This window comes from Bufo gargarizans, chromosome 4 (assembly GCF_014858855.1).
Source record: "Bufo gargarizans isolate SCDJY-AF-19 chromosome 4, ASM1485885v1, whole genome shotgun sequence".
NCBI classification, from domain to species: domain Eukaryota; kingdom Metazoa; phylum Chordata; class Amphibia; order Anura; family Bufonidae; genus Bufo; species Bufo gargarizans.
In genome coordinates, this window is record NC_058083.1 from 283,292,332 (window position 1) to 283,314,368 (window position 22,037).

General features: G+C 47.7%; 1 protein-coding gene across 3 annotated transcripts in view; it reads right to left on the reverse strand.

Annotated features, from left to right (window-relative positions):
* BVES (blood vessel epicardial substance) overlaps window positions 1–20,699 on the reverse strand; it is a 121,875-nt gene extending 101,176 nt beyond the window's left edge. For all 3 annotated transcript variants that reach the window (XM_044291611.1, XM_044291612.1, XM_044291613.1), the window contains exon 1: window positions 20,559–20,699. The gene's annotated coding sequence lies outside the window, so the exon portion shown is untranslated. The remainder of the gene's footprint in view (window positions 1–20,558) is intronic.
* Between the last annotated feature and the right edge of the window lie 1,338 nt (window positions 20,700–22,037).

A 22,037-nucleotide genomic window follows, 5' to 3' on the forward strand; every position in this document is an offset into this window, starting at 1 on the left:
TAAGTTGCATTACTGAAATAAACGAACTTCAAATTTTTCGAGTTTTACCTGAAAATGCTATTACTGTGAAGTGGAAGCATCTTTTCTAGGAGAAGCAACCCAGCCACGAGGTGCTGCACCATGGAAATTCACCTGTATGGCCTATCCTCTTTGCATTACACACTACAGAGTTCCAAACTGCCTTCAGATGTGACATCAGCATCTATCAGGAGCTTACTGAAATGGGTTTCCACTGGCGAGCAGCTGCACATAAACCCAAGATCAGTGTAAGGCCTCATGCACACGACCGTTTTTTTTTACGGTCCGCAAAAACGGGGTCCGTAGGTCCGTGATCCGTGACTGTTTTTTCATCCGTGGGTCTTCCTTGATTTTTGGAGGATCCACGGACATGAAAAAAAAGTCACTTTGGTGTCCGCCTGGCCGTGCGGAGCCAAACGGATTCGTCCTGAATTACAATGCAAGTCAATGGGGACGGATCAGTTTGACGTTGAAACAATATGGTGCAATTGCAAACGGATCCGTCCCCATTGACTTTCAATCGAAAGTCTTGAGTCTCTTTTATACCATCGGATCAGAGTTTTCTCCAATCCGATGGTATATTTTAACTTGAAGCGTCCCCATCACCATGGGAACGCCTCCATGTTAGAATATACTGTCGGATATGAGTTACATCGTGAAAACTCATATCCGACAGTATATTCTAACACAGAGGCGTTCCCATGGTGATGGGGACGCTTCTAGTTAGAATATACTACAAACTGTGTACATGACTGTCCCCTGCTGCCTGGCAGCATCCGATCTCTTACAGGGGGCCGTGATCAGCACAATTAACCCCTTCAGGTGCGGCACCTGAAGGGGTTAATTGTGCGTATCATAGCCCCCAGTAAGAGATCCGGGGCTGCCAGGCAGCAGGGGGCAGACCCCCTCCCTCCCCAGTTTAAATTTCATTGGTGGCCAGTGCGGCCCCCCCTCCCTCCCTCTATTGTAATAATAGCATCGGTGGCACAGTGTGCGCCCCCCCCCCACTTCCTCCCTCTATTGTATTAATATGTTGGTGGCACAGTGTGCGGCCTCCCCCGGCCCCCCCTCCCTCCCTCTATTGCATTAATAACATTGGTGGCAGTGTGCGGCCTCCCCCAGCCCCCCCTCCCTCCCTCTATTGCATTAATAACATTGGTGGCAGTGTGCGGCCTACCCCGGCCCCCCCTCTCTCTATTGCATTAATAACATTGGTGGCAGTGTGCGGCCTCCCCCGGCCCCCCCTTCCTCCCTCTATTGCATTGATAACATTGGTGGCAGTGTGCGGCCTCCCCCGCCCCCCCTCCCTCCCTCTATTGCATTAATAACATTGGTGGCAGTGTGCGGCCTCCCCCGGCCCCCCCTTCCTCCCTCTATTGCATTGATAACATTGGTGGCAGTGTGCGGCCTCCCCCGGCCCCCCCTCCTTCCCTCTATTGCATTGATAACATTGGTGGCAGTGTGCGGCCTCCCTTCTCCCTACCCGATCATTGGTGGCAGCGGAGTTCCGATCGGAGTCCCAGTTTAATTGCTGGGGCTCCAATCGGTAACCATGGCAACCAGGACGCTACTGCAGTCCTGGTTGCCATGGTTACTTAGCAATAGTAGAAGCATCATACTTACCTGCTGGCTGCTGCGATGTCTGTGTCCGGCCGGGAGCTCCTCCTACTGGTAAGTGACAGGTCTGTGCGGCGCATTGCTGTCACTTAGGAGGAGCTCCCGGCCTGACACAGACATCGCAGCAGCCAGCAGGTAAGTATGATGCTTCTACTATTGCTAAGTAACCATGGCAACCAGGACTGCAGTAGCATCCTAGTTGCCATGGTTACCGATCGGAGCCCCAGCGATTAAACTGGGACTCCGATCGGAACTCCGCTGCCACCAATGATCGGGGGGGGGGGGGAGAAGGGAGGCCGCACACTGCCACCAATGTTATTAATGCAATAGAGGGAGGGAGGGGGGCCGGGGGAGGCCGCACACTGCCAACAATGTTATTAATGCAATAGAGGGAGGGAGGGGGGGCCGGGGGAGGCTGCACACTGTGCCACCAACGTAGTAATACAATAGAGGGAGGAAGGGGGGCGCACACTGTGCCACCAATGTTATTATTACAATAGAGGGAGGGAGGGGGGCCGCACTGGCCACCAATGAAATTTAAACTGGGGAGGGAGGGGGGTCTGCCCCCTGCTGCCTGGCAGCCCCGTATCTCTTACAGGGGGCTATAATACGCACAATTAACACCTTCAGGTGCAGCACCTGAGGGGTTAATTGTACGGATCACAGCCCCCTGTAAGAGATCGGGTGCTGCCAGGCAGCAGGGGGCAGTCATGTACACAGTTCGTTGTATATTCTAACTAGAAGCGTCCCCATCACTATGGGAACGCCTCTGTGTTAGAATATACTGTCGGATCTGAGTTTTCACAAAGTGAAAACTCAGCTCTGAAAAAGCTTTTATGCAGACGGATCTTCGGATCCGTCTGTATAAAAGTAACCTACAGCCACGGATCACGGACATGGATGCCAATCTTGTGTGCATCCGTGTTCTTTCACGGACCCATTGACTTGAATGGGTCCGTGAACCATTGTCCGTCAAAAAAATAGGACAGGTAATATTTTTTTGACGGACAGGATACACGGATCACGGTCTCGGCTGCAAAACGGTGCATTTTCCGATTTTTCCATGGAACCATTGAAAGTCAATGGGTCCACGAAAAAAAACGGCACAACGGCCACGGATGCACACAACAGTTGTGTGCATGAGGCCTAAAGCACAGTGGCCAACATGTATTATTGTGAATGCACCTAGATTTTGATGTGGCACAATTTGGGTATTCTATAAATGATCTTCTCCTAGCTAAAAAAGGGGTGTGCCTGACAAAAGAGTGCTTCTTCAAATGTTCTTCAACATAATCGATCCACAATTTTGGCATAAAATCGTGCTTTAAACTAAGCCAACCAAAAGCTGGTATAAAGTTAGACAAAAAGGTCTATCCCTGCACGAGATTTATCATCCAACCTGTAGCACTGTTATAAATCTTGTGCAGGTCTACACAACCTGGGGAGGTTTACACCAGCTCTAGGATTAGGAAATGTACTCAAGTATCTCTGGACTCTGAAGCAATGGAAACGTTTCTCTGGAGTAATGAATCACTTTGTAGTATCTGCTCGTCTGATGGCTAAATCTGGGATTGGCAGATGTCCAGAGGGGTAATCGCAGATGTCCAGGAGGGGTAATGATATGGGGATGTTTTTCAGGACCTATTTCCAGTGAAAAGTGATGCTCATGCTAAGGGTCCATTCACACGTCCGTAAGTGTTTTGTGGATCCGCAAATTGCGGATCCGCAAGACACGAACACCTGCAATGTGCGATCCTCAATTTGCGGACCGCACATCACAGACACTATAATAGAAAATGCCTTTCCTGGACCGCAATTGCGGACAAGAATAGGACATGTTCTATTTTTTTCAGGAACGGAATTGTGGATCCCGAAAAAACTGATCCTGAAAAAACAGATGCGGATTCGCATCCGTTCCAGCCCCATTGAAAGTGAATAGGTCCGCAAATTGCAGAACAAATGCGGACCCAAATTACGGATGTGTGAATGGACCCTAAAGCATACAAACACTTTCTAGACAATAATGTTTCACACTTTGTGGCAACAGTTTGCGGAAAGCTTTGTTTCAGCATCACTATGCACAAAGTGAGGTCCATAAAGACATGTGGGGAGATTTAGGGCTCATTCACACGACCGTATGAATGAGTGTGGACCCATTCATTTCAATGTGGCCGCAAAAGATGTGGACAGCACACCATGTGATGTTGCATCTATAGTTCCGTTCCGCAGCCCCGCAAAAATATAGAGCAAGTCCTATTCTTGTCCGCAATTGCAGACAAGAAAAGGGATTTTCTATTATAGCGGTGGCCATGTGTGGTCCGCAAATTCCAGAAGGCAAACTGGCTGCTATCCATGTTTTGCGAATCCGCAATTTCCTGATCCAAAAAACACTACGGTCGTGCAAATGTAGCCTTATCATCTCCCTGTTCCAGTTTTGTGGCATAAAAAAAGTCGCAAACACCATGTTTTCAAACTTTCAAATGCCACTGGCAAGTGTTCTTTTTTGTACTACCCTCGAACTTTCCCTAAAAAGGGGCATGGTAAAGGTGGGGAGGGAGCAGGGCTACAGCATATTCATTGTGCGCTAAGGCTACTTTCACACTTGCGGCAGGACGGATCCGACATGCTGTTCACCATGTCGGATCCGTCCTGCGGCTATTTCGCCGTGCCGCCGGACGGCCGCTCCGTCCCCATTGACTATAATAGGGACGGGGGCGGAGCTCCGGCGCAGCACGGCGGGAGCCGCCGGACTAAAATTACTGCATGTCAGGCTTTTTAGTCCGGCGGCTTTCGCCGTGCACCGCCATGCTGCGCCGGAGCTCCGCCCCCGTCCCCATTATAGTCAATGGGGACGGAGCGGCCATCCGGCGGCACGGCGAAATAGCCGCAGGACGGATCTGACATGGTGAACAGCATGTCGGATCCGTCCTGCCGCAAGTGTGAAAGTAGCCTAAAAAGGACTTTATCTTTATTCTGGGGGTCAGTACTATTACAGCAATACCAAATGTATATTGTTTTTCTTATGCTTTACTATTTTTAAAACAATAAACTTTGAATAAGTGTCATGTTCAGGGGGTTACAAGAATGACTAACATATCCCAAGCTTTCACAGACAAGACATACAGATACAGAAAATGCAAAAATTTATGTTTTATTCAACAAATGGTACAAGACACAAAATCAGAAGGCAGGGAACATAAAGGCAGGGAGCAGTGCAGACCTAGTATCATCCGACCACTGTCCCTACCTGCTTGGATTATATGTCCTAAACAACAGCCCCCAACTGGTCGACAGTCTCTGTGATGGTAAGTGCAGGGACCTAGTAAAAGCACCCACAGTTAGAACTGCGGGGACCTGTTCACACAGCCACAACCCAAACTCACAAATCAAACACGAATCAAGGTGACAAGCAAACCAGATCAAAGACACAGAATGAGGATCAGAATCAGGATAAAGCCATAATCTGGAACCCGTGCGGATAGGATACACACAGGAAGCATGGTGTTCACAGACAGAACAGAAAATAATCAGAGACGCAAAGACAAGTCAGACATCGATGACCAATCAGGCTGACCACACGAGTCAGGGTAGCACATTGACATGCACACAGCTGGAGACAGAAGACAGACTGATCTCCCAGGCATATAGCTCACAGGTCTAAAAAGCAGCGTGATTAAGACACCTGACCACCTGATGTGAAGACACACAGACCAGGGAAACATTTCTGTAGAGATGAGCAAACTTCAAGCTTGGAAGTTTGAGTTTGGGTATATGCTGATTGCGTTATGGATTCCGTTACCACAGACCATAATGCAATTCCATGATGGAATCCATAAAGCAATTCAGCATATACCCGAACTTCAAAACTTGAAGTTCGCTCCTCCCTAGTTTTCTGAGATTTTAATAGGTCATCAGTATCTGATCGATGGGCTCTTGTGCGCACTGCAGACTTCTTGCAGCTGTTCCTAGGCCAGTGACGTCATGGTCATCGGTCACATGCCCAGGAGCAGCTCAGTCCCATAGAAGTGCCTTCTCAAACAGCTGGTCAGCGGTGTCCTGGGTGTCAGACCCCAACTGATCAAAGGATAGGTCATCAGTATTAAAATCTTGGAAAACCCTTTTAACCCCTACATGAAACACAGGTAGATTACAAATCATCACAGGGAACACCCACAGAAGTCCACAGCAGACACGCACAACCAGGGAACAAGTCAACCACAGCTAGCATACGAGGGCGCAGGCAGCCGGCCTACCCAGCTACGCAGTGTCACAGTTAACAGTACTGTGACAAAAAGATTGCTTTGTGTCACCATATTCTGACAAACCTTTTTTATATATCCATCTGCCGGGTCTTGTTTTTGCAAACTGAAGTTTTTAATGGTACCATTTTGGGGGACATGTGACTCTTTGATTACTTTTTAATAAATTTTTTACAAGAGGAGAAATGACTATAAAAAAAAAAGATTATTCCATTACGGTACTCAACATGCAGGATTAATACAGTACTTTGGTATTTTAATTATTTGGAAATTTTGGGATACAGCCATACCAATTATGTTTTTTATTGTCTACTTTATGTAAAATTAGGAAAGAGGGCGATCTGAATTTTAAATACTTTTGGGGGGGGTTAATATTTTTTTAAAAAATATGTTTGTATTTTTATTTTTAGTCCCCTTAGGGGACTTGAACATGTGATAGTTGGATAGCTTATATCTTACACTGTAATATTTTCGGACCGTAGTCAACAGTGATTATGATGTCTTCGTATTTAGTCCTGCTGCAATGACAGCCGACAGGCACCCTGTGATTTCACTGTGGGATGGAGGGGGTGTGGATCAGAGGAGCGAGACATCCCCCACTCACTCTAACCACTCATATCGGACACATCTCTGCTTCCGGTCATAGTGTCGGTTCAGCCTCCTGAGCCTGCGTCATCCACCCCATCCACCATTAGGATTTACATCTATGTCAAATGCTGGGAGGGCAGTAACAGTCCCTTTTATAAAACTCTTGCATCATATAGTACTTGTACTCATTTCATTAAAAGCTGTAATAATATGGTATGCCTAATATTCTGTTCTAGAATCATATATACGCAGCCTTTTTATGACAGGTTCAATGAAAATGTAAAAGACATATGTTACAGAGCTGAAGGTCATCACATTCATAGTAGCTGAACCTTTGCAGACTTGTAAATGTATATTGTCCTTTGGGGGAAGTATTGTCCATTAAGATATTTCACCTTCATAAGAAATGTTCACAATATCTTATGGATGCAGGTCACTAGCAATGTCAGGCTACTGGCTCTCAATCCCAAAATATCTCAGATGTCACAGAGACACTGATGCTTATGGAGCAATCCTAAAGGGACATGCTTTTTAAAATCAACGGGGCTGCTTTGGCCATGAAAAAACATGAGTAGTGCATCCTAAAAAATATAAGGGAACGGAATGGGGTCACAGCGCATCTTACAACTAGCTGTGACAATGCTGGATTTTTGCGATTCTGGAGTCACGGGTCATGGCTTTTTGTATCTGTAGTCGCTTGCTAATAACATAGGCTGTATGAAGATGAAAGAACCCAAGAGCTACTCTGCCAAAATTGGTCCTTTTTATTCAGAAGAAATGTACATTTGTTTTTTTCACTGGTTTAGTAATAATGGAGAATTTATCTTGATAATATATTATGCTGCAGTGTGGTGCCCTGAGGAGAGGAACGTTGTTGAAAGCAGTCTAGAAACAAATAACTGGCACAAAATGGGCATCAAAATGAGCACCCAAGAGTGTGATGGATTAAGTAAGTCACTTTGGGCCACCTGCCTCATAATTCAGAAACACAGATTAACAACCCAACAGCCTGGCCTGGTTTAGGCTATAAAAACTGGCGTCGAAATGGGTAGACAAATTAAAACATCTCCACCGGCCGTCCCTACCAACCTATCGTTTTTTAAATGGCTTCAAACTATATTACTACTGCTCACACTATGGGGATAAATGAAAGTTATAGTCATGCCACTTAGCTTATTTGTTTCTTCGACAGCACGATGAACAGTCCAATTCTCTACTGATCTACTTTATCAATGTCGTATATCTATGCACTGCCCATGAAAGCCAAAGGAATTGTTCATATATCTGTTTTTAACTATGTGAGAAAAATAAATATATACTTTTTATCCCCGGTTTGCACAAGGTTTTCTTGTTTCTTCTGAAAGGCGTGAAACAGCATGATATGAACAGCTCAGACTAAAGACGCACCAGCCTGCAGTATATAAAGGAGATTAACGGAGGTACCGGGGGGAAATATCTTCATTTGGTTTGAAAGATCTGTATATAAACAAGTCTGACCGCCCTCCTGGGCAGTGCATGGATATAGCAGATTGCTAAGGAATAGATCAGTGAACTGAATTTCATTAACCTACATAGTGTGAAGGGTAGTGAAGCTGGTCGGTAGAGCTATGGTGCAGACTTTTAAAAGAATTTTGGATTGTCCCGATATAATCCATTTAGCTCCCATTTAGGATTGGATTGTGCAGGTGCAAATTTAGTGAGTGTTATAAATGGAAATTTATGTTTTCAAAGGGTTCAATGATTTTAGGCCACTGCCGCACACAGAGTGGGGTGCTTTAGGACAAATTCTCAGCACTAGCCTGGCCTAAAGTGGTGGAGTCCAGGATGAGCCAAAAAACTCGAATCAAAGCTGGTGGCTTTGGGTTGCTAATCTCACATTCCTCACAGATAGGGTTGTCCCAAGTCAAATTCTATTAGCTCTAGCCATGTCCAAAGAGTCCAGGATAAGCCAAAAAAAAACTGGAAGCAAAGCACGTCGATGACCTCTTTTTATTCATTTTTTAATACAATATATAACATGTTTTTCCAAAGAGTTTAATGATTTTCTGCCACTGATCTCAAACAGCCAAAGTTAAATAGGTACAGTTAAAAAGGCCCAAAGTGGTTCTGGTCATGAAACATGGCATTGCAAATAGCCCATTTCACAAAGAAGATTTTTTTTAATATACCGCCCAGATTCTGCACCCAGGATTTATGAGATGAAATCCAGTTATTTAACCCAGCCATTTTTATATTCAGGCCCTTGTAAAGCATGGGTCGGACTTGTCAAGACATCTGGTTTTATTACACGTGTGTTTTTTATAATATCCTGTCAGTATAATAAATATCCTTGGCTGAACCTAGTTTTGTAGTACTTCACTATCTTGGATCTTCTCTGGTATGTCTCTGTGAGGGATTACAGGAGGAGGAAACCGGGAGAGAAAGAGAGGCAACATGGCCAGCTTAGGGTACTTTCACACTAGCGGCAGGACGGATCCAACAGGCTATTCACTCCGTTGGATCCGTGCTGCTGCTATTTCGTCGTGCCACCAGACCGCCGCTCCGTCCCCATTGACTATAATGGGGGCAGGGATCCGGCGCAGCACGGAAGTTCACGGTTAGAGACCGCCGGACTAAAAAGTCGGACATGCAGTACTTTTAGTCCGGCGGTCCTTCGTGGTGCACTGCCTTGCTGCGCCGGAGCTTCGCCCACGTCCCCATTATAGTCAATGGGGACGGAGCGGCGGTCCGGCGAAATAGCGGCAGGATGGATCCGACAGGGTGAACAGCCTGTCGGATCCGTCCTGCCGCTAGTGTGAAAGTAGCCTTACAGTGATTGTCTGTGTGCTCGTGTGGACAGGAGGAGCTTGGTCTTCCCAGTTCGGGATATCGGCAGCGCGGACCAAAATATCAGAACTTGTGTGTGGAGAAGGCGCCAAAAAACAGTGGACTCTGGACAATCAGGTTTTTTATTCTCAGATTTTCCCACAATCTTTATGCCACGAGCACTAAGGCCTCAATGTGGAAACTGATTCCCATTGTATTCAGTGGGAGTTTATGCAGCGGCAGGTTATTTCTAAATGGTTTTCCAGACCACACGGGTGTATGCACTGGACACTGCCATGAGTGTCCATTCAGGGACTGACCCGTTGAATGGGGCTAAAGCTGCGGGTGGATCCGTCCCATTCAAAATGCAAAACTCTGTAAAAACTTGAGGGGCTTCTGCGCCAGATTTTTCCATCAGAATAATCTGCGGTGCGAATGTACTGTACCCTAAATGTTTCCTTTATCATAATGAAAAAGAAGCCATGGATCTCTAATAAGAATCTCTCTGCTATCCTTTGAACCAATGCTCACACAAACAGACCTTCAACTAATGACGTTAATCCTGTTATTTCTGCGTCACCTTCTTTGGTACTGCATACAATTTAGAACAGCCCCACGCATCTGCTTTCATTGAGGCTCCCGCTATATTTCTAACTGAAGCACAGATGTAACGAGAAGCCACCACTTGTTATTCTGTGATTACATTTAGGGATAGCGTAGATGGTAAATCTTTATTCCATTTGCTACGTTCAGCCTGATCCATAAAATGCTTTTCTGGTTTATAGAGAATTTAATAGATAACAGATGAAAACTTGGCACCTTCATCTACAAACATAAACTGTCCTGCTATGGCAATCTTTATAAACCAATATACTGATATCCTGTAAAAACAACAGATTTTCTTACCAATCCTGAGTTAATGCCCATGTATTTACATAGTGCTCAAGGGCCGATATGAAGTCATAGCCATGTATGTAAGCTCTGCATATCTATGCAATAGAACAAGGTATGGAAATGTGCTTCTGGCTTTTATCGCGCAGCTGTCAACACGTGTCTTCTCAGCCGTAACCTACAGAGTTCCTCTTCTGAGGGTTCTAATGGAATAAACCCAATAAAAATAACTTGACAAGAGTCGTTCACCTTAGGGAGCTTGCATATGGCTCTACTTTAGCATGAAGCCACCTGGTCTCCATGTGCTGACATATAGGCTCTGTCAGCTGCCGCGTTCTCAGGTAGAATACCTCTATATATACAGAGTTAAAAAAAACTATATCCAAGTCAGTTAGGAGGGTTTTTGTGTGTGACTTTATACTAGTATAAGATTGAGCTGATTCAACAGTATGTTAGTACTTTAATGTCCTAGCATTAAGAAATCAAATACTTGTAAATATATTTAGACCGTAGTGAATTCTATAGCAGCAGAGACCGACGGCCAAAACTGGGAAACGGTTTCTGATTTTCTATAGTAATTTAGTTCTGAATGCTCAAAATTATATCAGGCCACTTGTTCTTACAGGTTACTGGTCTGCCTAGCAAGTATTCAGTGCAGCAAATAATCAGATCAGCCAAGAAACCTTCATAGCCATGGTCTGTACGAAATTATTTACTGTACTGAATACATACCTCTGGATTATTTCCTTCAGTGTACGGCTGATGTTACAGTGTCAAGGCCAATTTATTTCAGCTTGGTTCCACAATCAAACAAAAGCCAGACTACCATTGTCAGGAAGAAACGTTCTCTTCTTCATCCATGTCACAGCCACCTTCAGATAACAGTAACCCCACAACACTGTTCTCAGGTTGTGTTTCCTAGTTTTTGTAAGTACACCAGCCAACAGTACAGTCAACTGGATTGCAATATGGAGAGGCCTAAAGAAAACTGCAAAACAGGATGGATGGGCCTTAAAATGTCCCAATACTAGGGTTCAGAAATAAAGCCATATGGATAAAGTAGTCTAATATTTATAACATACGGAAATATTTTGGGTCCTTAATTTCTATGATTTCACTTAGTCTAGATTCCTTTTATTTCACTATCATCATATCATGTGGAAACTGAATTTAAAGGGCTTGTCCGGACTACAGATATGGACCTATATTCAAGATAGGTCAGATCAATAGGTGTCCAACACCTAGCACCCCCATCGATCAGCTCTCTCAGGCAGCCGCGATGCTGCTAATTATACAGTGTACGGAGCAGAAGCAGCAGGCTCGGTATACTGTGTAGTATCGCGTTAAAAACGCTATTTCCTTGCTGCAGACAGCCTTTATAGTGGTGTAGAACACTGTGCCTTGCAATAACACTCATAGGGAGTCTGCTTTGGTAGTGAAATAATACTGTGAGTCAGTATGACATGCAGATGACAGGCGTCCCTCTTAGAATCACTGCACGCTTCACTTATTTGGGCGGTTATGGGGCTAAAACTGACCAAATAACTCAAGTATGAACTCAGCCTTAAAGGTCGATGTTAGCGTCAAGAAGAAGCGCACTCCTTTTACATCGTCGTCAGCTGATTCCACATAGATGTCTACAGAACCTGTTCAATGAAATGCCTATACAAGTAGAGCCCCCCGGACAGAGTGGAGATGGTGTCAGCAGTAAGTTTGTGTTGACATCACTGAATATTTTGGCCTTCCTCTGATCCATCAGAACAATAACACCCAAAAAACAGATCCTGTCTGTTGAGCATCCGCCTTCACTCGGTCAGCATTTGGTCAGTAATCCATCAGTATTGCTAAAGCCCCAAAAAAAAAAAACAGGAGTGGATCCAAAACAGAGATGACACGTGAATGGAATATTTGCATGTTTTCAATGACACGTGAATGGAATATTTGCATGTTTTCTGTGTTTTTCTACCCACTCCTGCTTTTGGCTACCAAATCATAAGCCAATTCTGATGCAAAATTAGGGACCATGTCATAAGGCCTTACAGCTGCTACATAGACAGGATCCGTTGTGCGTCTCATTTTTCCTTCCTTCTTACAGATCAGAAAAGGCAAAATAGTGGCCTAGTCATGTAGTGAGGAGGGTGGGAACAGCATGAGAAGTCCACAGAGTGGCCCAATGACAGACTGGTAAGGTGGCAGCAGCATGAGGAGACCACGGAGTGGCCCAGTGACAGAGTGTGGAGGTGGGGGCAATACCAGTACCAGCGGAAGATGGTAGGAGCCACTGGCAGCAGATGTGGCATCAGGTGGTGGCAGCATCAGAATAGTAGCTGAAGCAGGTAGCCATAAGAAACGGGTCTCTTTTGTTAAAGTGTTGGTGTGGCACCATGGATGATCTAGTCTGATGCATCAGGCACTGGTGTTTTAAAATCCTGGCTGATCCAAGCCTGCTTCCTCTTCACAAAGGTCAGTTTCTCCACATTTTGGGTGGACAGGCAAGTTCTTCTTGGGGTAACTATGGCCCCGCCACACTAAACACCCGCTCTGAAGCCACACTGCTGTCGAGGGCAAACTCGGCCAGTTTTAGCCACAAATTAAGTTTGGATGCCCAGTAGTCCAGGGGATCTTAGATGTGGGGTGGCAGGGTGCACTTCAAATATGACACAACCTGCTAGCTAAGGTTCTGCTCTATGTCTAGCTGCTGCTGCTGGTGAATAGTTTCTTCAGTAGACTTAAAGGGATTCTGTCACCTCCCCTAAGGCAAAAAACGATTTAAAACCAGCCATGCAGCACAGCTTACCTGGATTAGGCTGTGCTGTTCAATCTTGAAATCCGTCCAGCAGTTAGTTCAAAAAACGAGTTTGATCAATGAGGAAATGCGTCCTGAAGGTGCCCAGAGGGGCGTTTTTTTCTTCTGAGAGAGCCCAGTCCCGCCCCTTTTTCAGTGCCCAGCCCGCCTTCCTTTTACTTCCTAACCGCCGCCCCCAGCCTGCCACAGCCTCTCCTGCCTCTCCTCCCCCTCCCTCTTGCCGAACGAAGTCTCGCACAGGCGCAGTACCCACTGAGGGCTGCGCCTGTGCGATCATCAGGAGACTGAGGGCGGCAGCTTCATCTTCGTCACTGGGCATGCGCCGAGCCCAGTGACGTCCGATGCTCGCTCTTCCCTGCTGACTGAGGGAAGAGCGAGCATCGGACGTCACTGGGCTCGGCGCATGCCCAGTGACGAAGATGAAGCTGCCGCCCTCAGTCTCCTGATGATCGCACAGGCGCAGCCCTCAGTGGGTACTGCGCCTGTGCGAGACTTCGTTCGGCAAGAGGGAGGGGGAGGAGAGGCAGGAGAGGCTGTGGCAGGCTGGGGGCGGCGGTTAGGAAGTAAAAGGAAGGCGGGCTGGGCACTGAAAAAGGGGCGGGACTGGGCTCTCTCAGAAGAAAAAAACGCCCCTCTGGGCACCTTCAGGACGCATTTCCTCATTGATCAAACTCGTTTTTTGAACTAACTGCTGGACGGATTTCAAGATTGAACAGCACAGCCTAATCCAGGTAAGCTGTGCTGCATGGCTGGTTTTAAATCGTTTTTTGCCTTAGGGGAGGTGACAGAATCCCTTTAAGCTGCTGCTGATGGAGCTGGTACTGCTCCACCCCCCCCCCCCCCCCCCCAGCAGCCATGGCAGTGGAACGTGAGCGCAGAGGGCCCCCCAGGGCAGACCTGCGTGAGCATGGGCGATGGCGCACATAGGCAGCAGCCGACTACATAGGATGTCTCGATAGTATTTCAATTTGTCCTCCCTCTCAGCAGGTGTAAAAAAGGCCACAATTTTCGACCGGTAGCGAGGGTCTAACATGGTGGAGAGCCAGTAGTTATGCCTCTGCCGAATAGTGACAATTCGGCCGATCAGTACACAAGCAAGTGAGCATGCATCGGGCCATTTGCGCAAGTGACTCGGAGGGACTCCCTGCCTCCATCTCCACTGCATATTGCCACAGTGTGTCTGGGTCCTCTGCCTTGTCTTCCTCGTCGCCCTGTGGCTCCTCTGGATGCTCCTGCTCTCCTGTCACCTGTGTAGAAAAACCACCCATTTCTCTACATATTGCTTGTGCTCGAATGCCCTCCTCCTCCTCTAGTTAAGCCCCCACAGGGCTCATGTGGCGGTGAGATATAGTCGCCACGTCTCCTGTCCCCTGTCCAGACACATTTAGCAGCATCTGTTCCAGGACATGAAGCAGTGGAATGACGTTGTTGATCCCGTAGTCCTGGCGACTGACAAATAAAGTGGCCTCCTCAAAGGGCCCGAGCAAATGGCAGTTGTGACGCATGAGCTGCCACTGACTAACATCGAAGTTACACAGGGGAGTACCTCTGTCCGCCTGCATCATCAAGAAATTGTTTATGGCCTTTCTCTGTTCATATAATCAGTCCAACATATGGAGGGTGGAATTCCAATGGGTGGAAACATCACATATTAGCCTATGTTGGGGGAAGCCGCTCTGCCGCTGCAGCTCAAGGTGGGTTTGCTTTGCTGTGTACGCTGAGTTTCCTGGCTATTTTCAGGGTGTCTTGCACATGGGGTGAAGACTTTAGGAACTGCTTTACAACCAGACTGAACACTTGCATGGCGCACGGCTCAGCCCTTCTTGACACTATGCTCTTCTCGTTGTCGGTCACCATGGTTCCAATTTTGAGTTTTCGAGGAGAAAGCCAGGATTCGATTTCTTGATGAAAGACGCGGAGCAGTTCCTCCCCTGTGTGACTCCAATCGCCCAGGCAAACGAAGTGCAGAACAACGTGACACCGTCGTGCCCTGCACATGTGGTATGCTGGAGGGGCACTGTGAATTGTCCCTGCAGTGGAGGCTGAGGACACAGTGGAGGATGAGGAGGCAGAGGCGGACATTGTCGCAGGACCAACAGCGCGAGAACATGGAGGCGGAAGCGGCGTCACCTGGTCAAGTTGCTGGTGTGGCTGGGCAGGAACCACATTTACTTAGTGGGCTGTAAAGAACATATACAGTCAGGTCCATAAATATTGGGACATCAACACAAATCTAAAATTTTTGGCTCTATACACCACCACAATGGATTTGAAATGAAATGAACAAGATGTGCTTTAACTGCAGACTGTCAGCTTTAATTTGAGGGTATTTACATCCAAATCAGGTGAACGGTGTAGGAATTACAACAGTTTGCATATGTGCCTCCCACTTATTAAGGGACCAAAAGTAATGGGACAATTGGCTTCTCAGCTGTTCCATGGCCAGGTGTGTGTTATTCCCTCATTATCCTAATTACAATGAGCAGATAAAAGGTCCAGAGTTCATTTCAAGTGTGCTATTTGCATTTGGAATCTGTTGCTGTCAACTCTCAAGATGAGATCCAAAGAGCTGTCACTATCAGTGAAGCAAGCCATAATTAGGCTAAAAAAACAAACCCATCAGAGGGATAGAAAAAACATTAGGCATGGCCACAACAACTATTTGGAAGATTCTTAAAAAGTATGAACGCACCGGTGAGCTCAGCAACACCAAAAGACCCATAAGACCATGGAAAACAACTGTGGTGGATGACCGAAGAATTATTTCCCTGGTGAAGAGAACACCCTTCACAACAGTTGGCCAGATCAAGAACACTCTCCAGGAGGTAGGTGTATGTGTGTCAAAGTCAACAATCAAGAGAAGACTTCACCAGAGTGATCCTAAGCATACCACCTCATCAGTGAAGTATGGTGGTGGTAGTGTCATGTCGTGGGCATGTATAGCTGCCAATGAAACTGGTTCTCTTGTATTTATTGATGATGTGACTGCTGACAAAAGCAGCAGGATGAATTCTGAAGTGTTTCGGGCAATATTATCTGCTCCTATTCAGCCAAATGCTTAGAACTCATTGGATGGCGCTTCACAGTGCAGATGGACAATGACCCAAAGCATACTGCAAAAGCAACCAGAGTTTTTTAAGGGAAAGAAGTGGAATGTTATGCAATGGCCAAGTCAATCACCTGACCTGAATCCGATTGAGCATGCATTTCACTTGCTGAAGGCAAAACTGAAGGGAAAATGCCCCAAGAACAAGCAGCAACGGAAGACAGTTACAGTAGAGGCCTGGCAGAGCACCACCAGGGATGAAACCCAGCGTCTGGTGATGTCTATGCGTTCCAGACTTCAGGCTGTAATTGACTGCAAAGGATTTGCAACCAAGAATTAAAAAGTGAAAGTTTGATTTATGATTATTCTGTCCCATTACTTTTGGTCCCTTAAAGCTGACAGTCTGCAGTTAAAGAAATTCTTGTTTGTTTAATTTCAAATCCATTGTGGTGGTGTTAAGAGCCAAAAATGTTACAATTGCGTCGATGTCCCAATATTTATGGACCTGACTGTATTACAGCTCCACACGTCGGCGCTGCCGTGCACTTTGGTAGACACCGACAGGCTCAAGGACTGGCCCACCTTCTGTTCTACATGTGTGCAGGGCTGGTAATGCCTTTTTCGCAAATAAATGACGGCTTGTGACTCTCCACCTCAGCTCGGCACAAGCCATCAGTTCTCTGAAAGGTGCAGAGTCCACCACTTGGCCAGGAGCACGTTCAGTTTCTGCACCGTTGGATGAGTGCACGCATACTGTTGTCTCTTGGCAATCGCTTCGGTGATCAATTGCTGATGGAATGACTGATAAGGAGGTGGAGCAGGAGCATCAGATAATAGGAAGGAAAGACAGCTCCCTTCGGCTGAGGTGGTGGAGCCTTGACTGTGTGAAATTTGGTCCGTGCCACTGGGCTCCCACACGCCGGTTGCTGCGGCAGGCTGGACCACAGCCATTTTATGGTGACGCTGCATGTGTTGACGCAGGGAAGTGGTTCCAACCTTGGCACCCTGGCCACGCTTCACCTTCTGCCCACAAATTCAGCAAATGGCCACGTTCACCTCCTCCGGCGGCCTAACAAAAAATTGCCACACTGTCGAGTATGACATTTTCCCCCCAAACACTCCCATGCGCAGTTTGTTACCTGAGGCTGATGCCAGCACAGGGAAGGAACACTATGAGGACACTGCGCATGCGCTAGTCGCGAGATTACGGTGCTCTAGCTTTCTGACGTTGGGAAGCAAGGAGGAGATTCTAAGGATGTGGGGCGGTGCTGGGCTTCTTCACGCTGGACTCATCTCAGGGACAGGACAATTTGCATATGTTGGTTAATTTGCATATGTATCAAATCTGATTTTTTTACACAATAAAAGCACACAGAGCTATGGGGACTGGGTATTGCGGATGTTCTAGCGGCCATCTAGCAACCCATGTCCTCAGCTCTATACATCCTTTAAAGTTGTTGTCTCACTTCAGCAAGTGGCATTTATTATGTAGAGCAAGTTAATAAAAGGCACTTACTAATGTATTGTGATTGTCCACATTGCCTCCTTTGCTGGCTGGATTCATTTTTCCATCACATTATACACTGCTCATCTCTAGTTATGACTAGCTGTGGCCGCACTTGCACACTATAGGAAAAAGCGCCAGCCTCTCTGGTGGCCGGGACTGTGGGAGCGAGCATAGAAATCTAATCGCAGCAGCTCCCATCCCGGCCACCTTGCATCTGCGCTGCAGCAATGGCATTCCTTTTCCTATAGTGTGTAATTGCAGCAACCCTTTTAATGGAGTATTAAAATTGGAAAAACCCTCATGAAAGTAACACTTTTTTTATTGTATATTTTGAATGTATGTCTCAAATAAACATAGGTGCCTTAAAGGGTTATTCCCAGCCACAAGTAGGCGGAGTTAGGTAAATATCCAAGCAGGCTGCACTTCGCTGTTTCTGCAACTCCCATAGCAGTGAATGCGAGTTACGCAAAATCCTGAGTTACCAGAAACAGTGTAGTTTGCCCTGCTATGCTGTATGCGTATTTGCCATTCACTACTATTCGTTCACTAACTCTAAGGGCTCATTCAGATGACCGTATGTGTATTGTGGTCCACAAATTGCGGATCTGCAAAACACAGATACCGGCCGTGTGCGTTCTGCATTTTGTGGAATGCACACAGCCAGCCCTATGACAGAAATGCCTATTCTAGTTCGCAATCAAAAGTTGTGCGCGCAGGACTTTTGTCTCCGCTTCAAAAATCTTCTTCTGAGCGGAAACCTAACGGACCCCATTATAGTCTATGGGGCCCGTGGACTCTGTTCAGCTCAGTTATGTGCTGAATTCGTCTTTTCTGTTTTCCTGCCCCGTTTCAGGAAAGGCTGAACGGTGATGTGAACGAAGCCTTACCTGGTCCTTGCTGCTGGGTTCTGTGACGGGTGACGTATGAGGAGTAGGTCACCGCTAAAGCAATGGAGACCAAACCCAGCGGCTGGGACCAGGTAAGGGTGCATTTAACATCACCATTTAGGCTAGTTTCACACTAGCGGCAGGGGACTCCGGCAGGCTGTTCTGGCGGGTGAACAGCCTGTTGGATCCGTCCTGCCGCTAGTTCACGTGTGCCCCCGGACTGCCACTCCATCCCCATTGACTATAATAGGGGCGGGGACGGAGTTCCACTGAGAGGCGGCCGGACTAAAAATACTGCATGCATGCGTCCCCTGCCGCTAGTGTGAAAGTACCCTTAGAGGAAAAAAAAAAAACAGGATCCAGTAAATAAACGGATCCTGTTGCATCAGTTGTCATCCGTTTCAGCCATTTCCGCCTGAGATCCGTTTTTTACACAGGAAAAAACTGCATGCAGTACTTTTGTTTCCATCTAAAAAAACGGATCTCAGATGGAAATGGCTCAAACGGATGACAAATGATGCAACAGGATCCATTTTTTTACTGTCACGGGGGGTGAACAATCCCTTTTAGGCTACTTTCACACTTGCGGCAGAGTGATCCGGCAAGCAGTTCCGTCGCTGGCAATCTGCATGCGGATCCGATTCACAAATGCATTGAAAGAACAGATCCGTTTCTCCGGATGTCAGAAACCAGGAGGACGGATCCGGCATTGCAGTATTTTTTATGTCGGATCCGGTAGTAATACATTTCAATGTAAATCAATTACGGATCCGGCATTGCAGCAACTGATCCGGAATTTGGGATGGAGATAATACCGCAGCATGCACGCTGCGCTGTTCAGTGACTGAACTGAAGACATCCTGATGCATCCTGAACAGATTTCTCTCCTTTCAGAATGCATGGGGATATGCCTGATCAGTTCTTCTCCGGTGTAGAGCCCCTAGGACGGAACTCTATGCCGGAAAAGAAAAACGCTAGTGTGAACGCACTGTAAGCTGGCAAGGCACATGAAGAAACTGCCCGCTGAACAGTTATCTCTCCCGATCCGCCCATACATATGCATGCTTGGCTTGATAGAGAATGCATATAAGTGAATGGGGATCCAATGCATGCCACTCTCCATTCACCGCTAGGGGTCTCCTGATGATGGCCGAGTACTGACTTGGCTATTATTGGAAGTCCCACATGGAGGGGGGGGGGGACATTGCCAGGCAGCTTATCTCCCATACAGATAACGGATCGGGCATGTGGATTTCTGCATGCCCGATCCTTCCCTGCCCCCATCAGCTCGCCCCTGTTGATATAAGACAGACGGCCAGCCCAGAGTCCTATTGTCTGGGATACATCCATGTGGATTTCGGCATGCCCGATCCTTCCCTGACCCCATCAGCTCGCCCCTGTCGATATAAGACACACGGCCAGCCCAGAGTCCTATAGTCTGGGATACATCCATGTGGATTTCGGCATGCCCGATCTTCCCTGACCCCATCAGCTCGCCCCTGTTGATATAAGACAGACGGCCAGTCCAGAGTCCTATAGTCTGGGATACAACCATGTGGATTTACGTGCAGCCAATCTGCAGCTTTTTACGGTTCTAGAATAGCGGATGAGATATTAAGAAATGTCCCAAAAAAAAAAATCTGCAGTGTAAATTGACCCATGGTTCAAATCGAAAATTTGCAACATGCAAATTTCTGTTACGGATTTCACCAGTTGCAATGCACATTTCACAATAAATCCGCATCTGCTGCAGAAGACGCGCTGTGTGAACATACGCTTATCATGTGGGTCGTTTTCAGTCCATCTTTCTAGTAATGCTCCTACTGACAATGCGGGGTTATTAATGGTCCCCAGGTATAACTTAGAGAAGTGACATGGCAGCATCCATGATGCTCATCTCCTCAGGGAAAGTTTAGAGAAGCTCCATGACATATTAGCATATCCTCTCCTGTTACACGGTGACATGAGGGGTGAGCTCTCCTCCCGGCCATGCACTTGTCACAAGAACTGCCAGAGCCAATGCAAATGGCGCAGTCTTCTACACAGCACACCAAGGAGAAGCCCCCGGGGGGGCACACGACAGGCGACCCGTGCAGAGTGTGAGGGGAAGTTCGGGCTGAGCCCCGCTTCTTACCTGGCTGTGAAGAGCGGCCGTCCCGGGAAAGTTTGTCACTGAAGACGAGCGGCCGGGAAGACGTGACTAAAATAGGCTGCAGCCCGGAGCGGCGCACACTCCCCTTCCTAGCAGCGCAGCCAGCTCCCTCACTGCTGGGGGAGGAGGAGGCGGAGAGACAGACGGGGACAGCGGGAGGAGGGAGGGGACGTGCGGATACATGATGCCGGCGCCTCATCCTGGAGCAGAACTTCTGAGGAGATTCTCTGGGCCGCTGCTCCTTCATGTCCTGTGCCTATTCCCACATCTCTGCGTTTTTAGTAACGCTGCCTGTCCTTATGTCGTGTGTCCTGGCTGTCACATAGTGGCAACAAGGAGAAATGATGGGCTCTAACCGGCTGTAGCAGGGGGGCTATTAGTGAAGGGCCACAGAATGGAGTCCGAGCTGAAATAAAATGTATGCATGCACATAGGGCTCTAATCCTGCCCAATCTCCTTTGTGTCCCCCACAAAGTAGTGCTTCCTGGCACAACAGCAGGGGTGCACCGCCAATGAGGTGGGTTGAGGCGAGCACTAGGTAGGGGCAAGAGGGGGGCAGCGGAAAGGGTCATGGGCCATAGTGGAAACGCTCATCTCTACATATTCAACTGCATCTCGTACTCAGGACAGCAATACAGTTGAATGCTGCGACGGGGCACCGGAGCGATGTCTCCCGGGCCCACCGTTTCCTCTGAGCAATACAGTTGAATGCTGCGATGGGGCACCGGAGCGATGTCTCCCGGGCCCACCGTTTCCTCTGAGCAATACAGTTGAATGCTGCGACGGGGCACCGGAGCGTTGTCTCCCGGGCCCACCGTTTTCTCTGAGCAATACAGTTGAATGCTGAGACGGGGCATCGGAGCGATGTCTCCCGGGCCCACCGTTTCCTCTGAGCAATACAATTGAATGCTGCGACGGGGCACCGGAGCGATGTCTCCCAGGCCCACCGTTTCCTCTGAGCAATACAGTTGAATGCTGCGATGGGGCACCGGAGCGATGTCTCCCGGGCCCACCGTTTCCTCTGAGCAATACAGTTGAATGCTGCGATGGGGCACCGGAGCGTTGTCTCCCGGGCCCACCGTTTTCTCTGAGCAATACAGTTGAATGCTGAGACGGGGCATCGGAGCGATGTCTCCCGGGCCCACCGTTTCCTCTGAGCAATACAATTGAATGCTGCGACGGGGCACCGGAGCGATGTCTCCCAGGCCCACCGTTTCCTCTGAGCAATACAGTTGAATGCTGCGATGGGGCACCGGAGCGATGTCTCCCTGGCCCACCGTTTCCTCTGAGCAATACAATTGAATGCTGCGATGGGGCACTGGAGCGATGTCTCCCTGGCCCACCGTTTCCTCTAATAGGCTTTAGTCCTAGTTCCGGTGTCATGATCACACTGCCCGAGCCGGGCTGCATAAACCTCAGGGCACACACTAGAAGAGGTCCGTGTCTTGCACTGTATCGCTG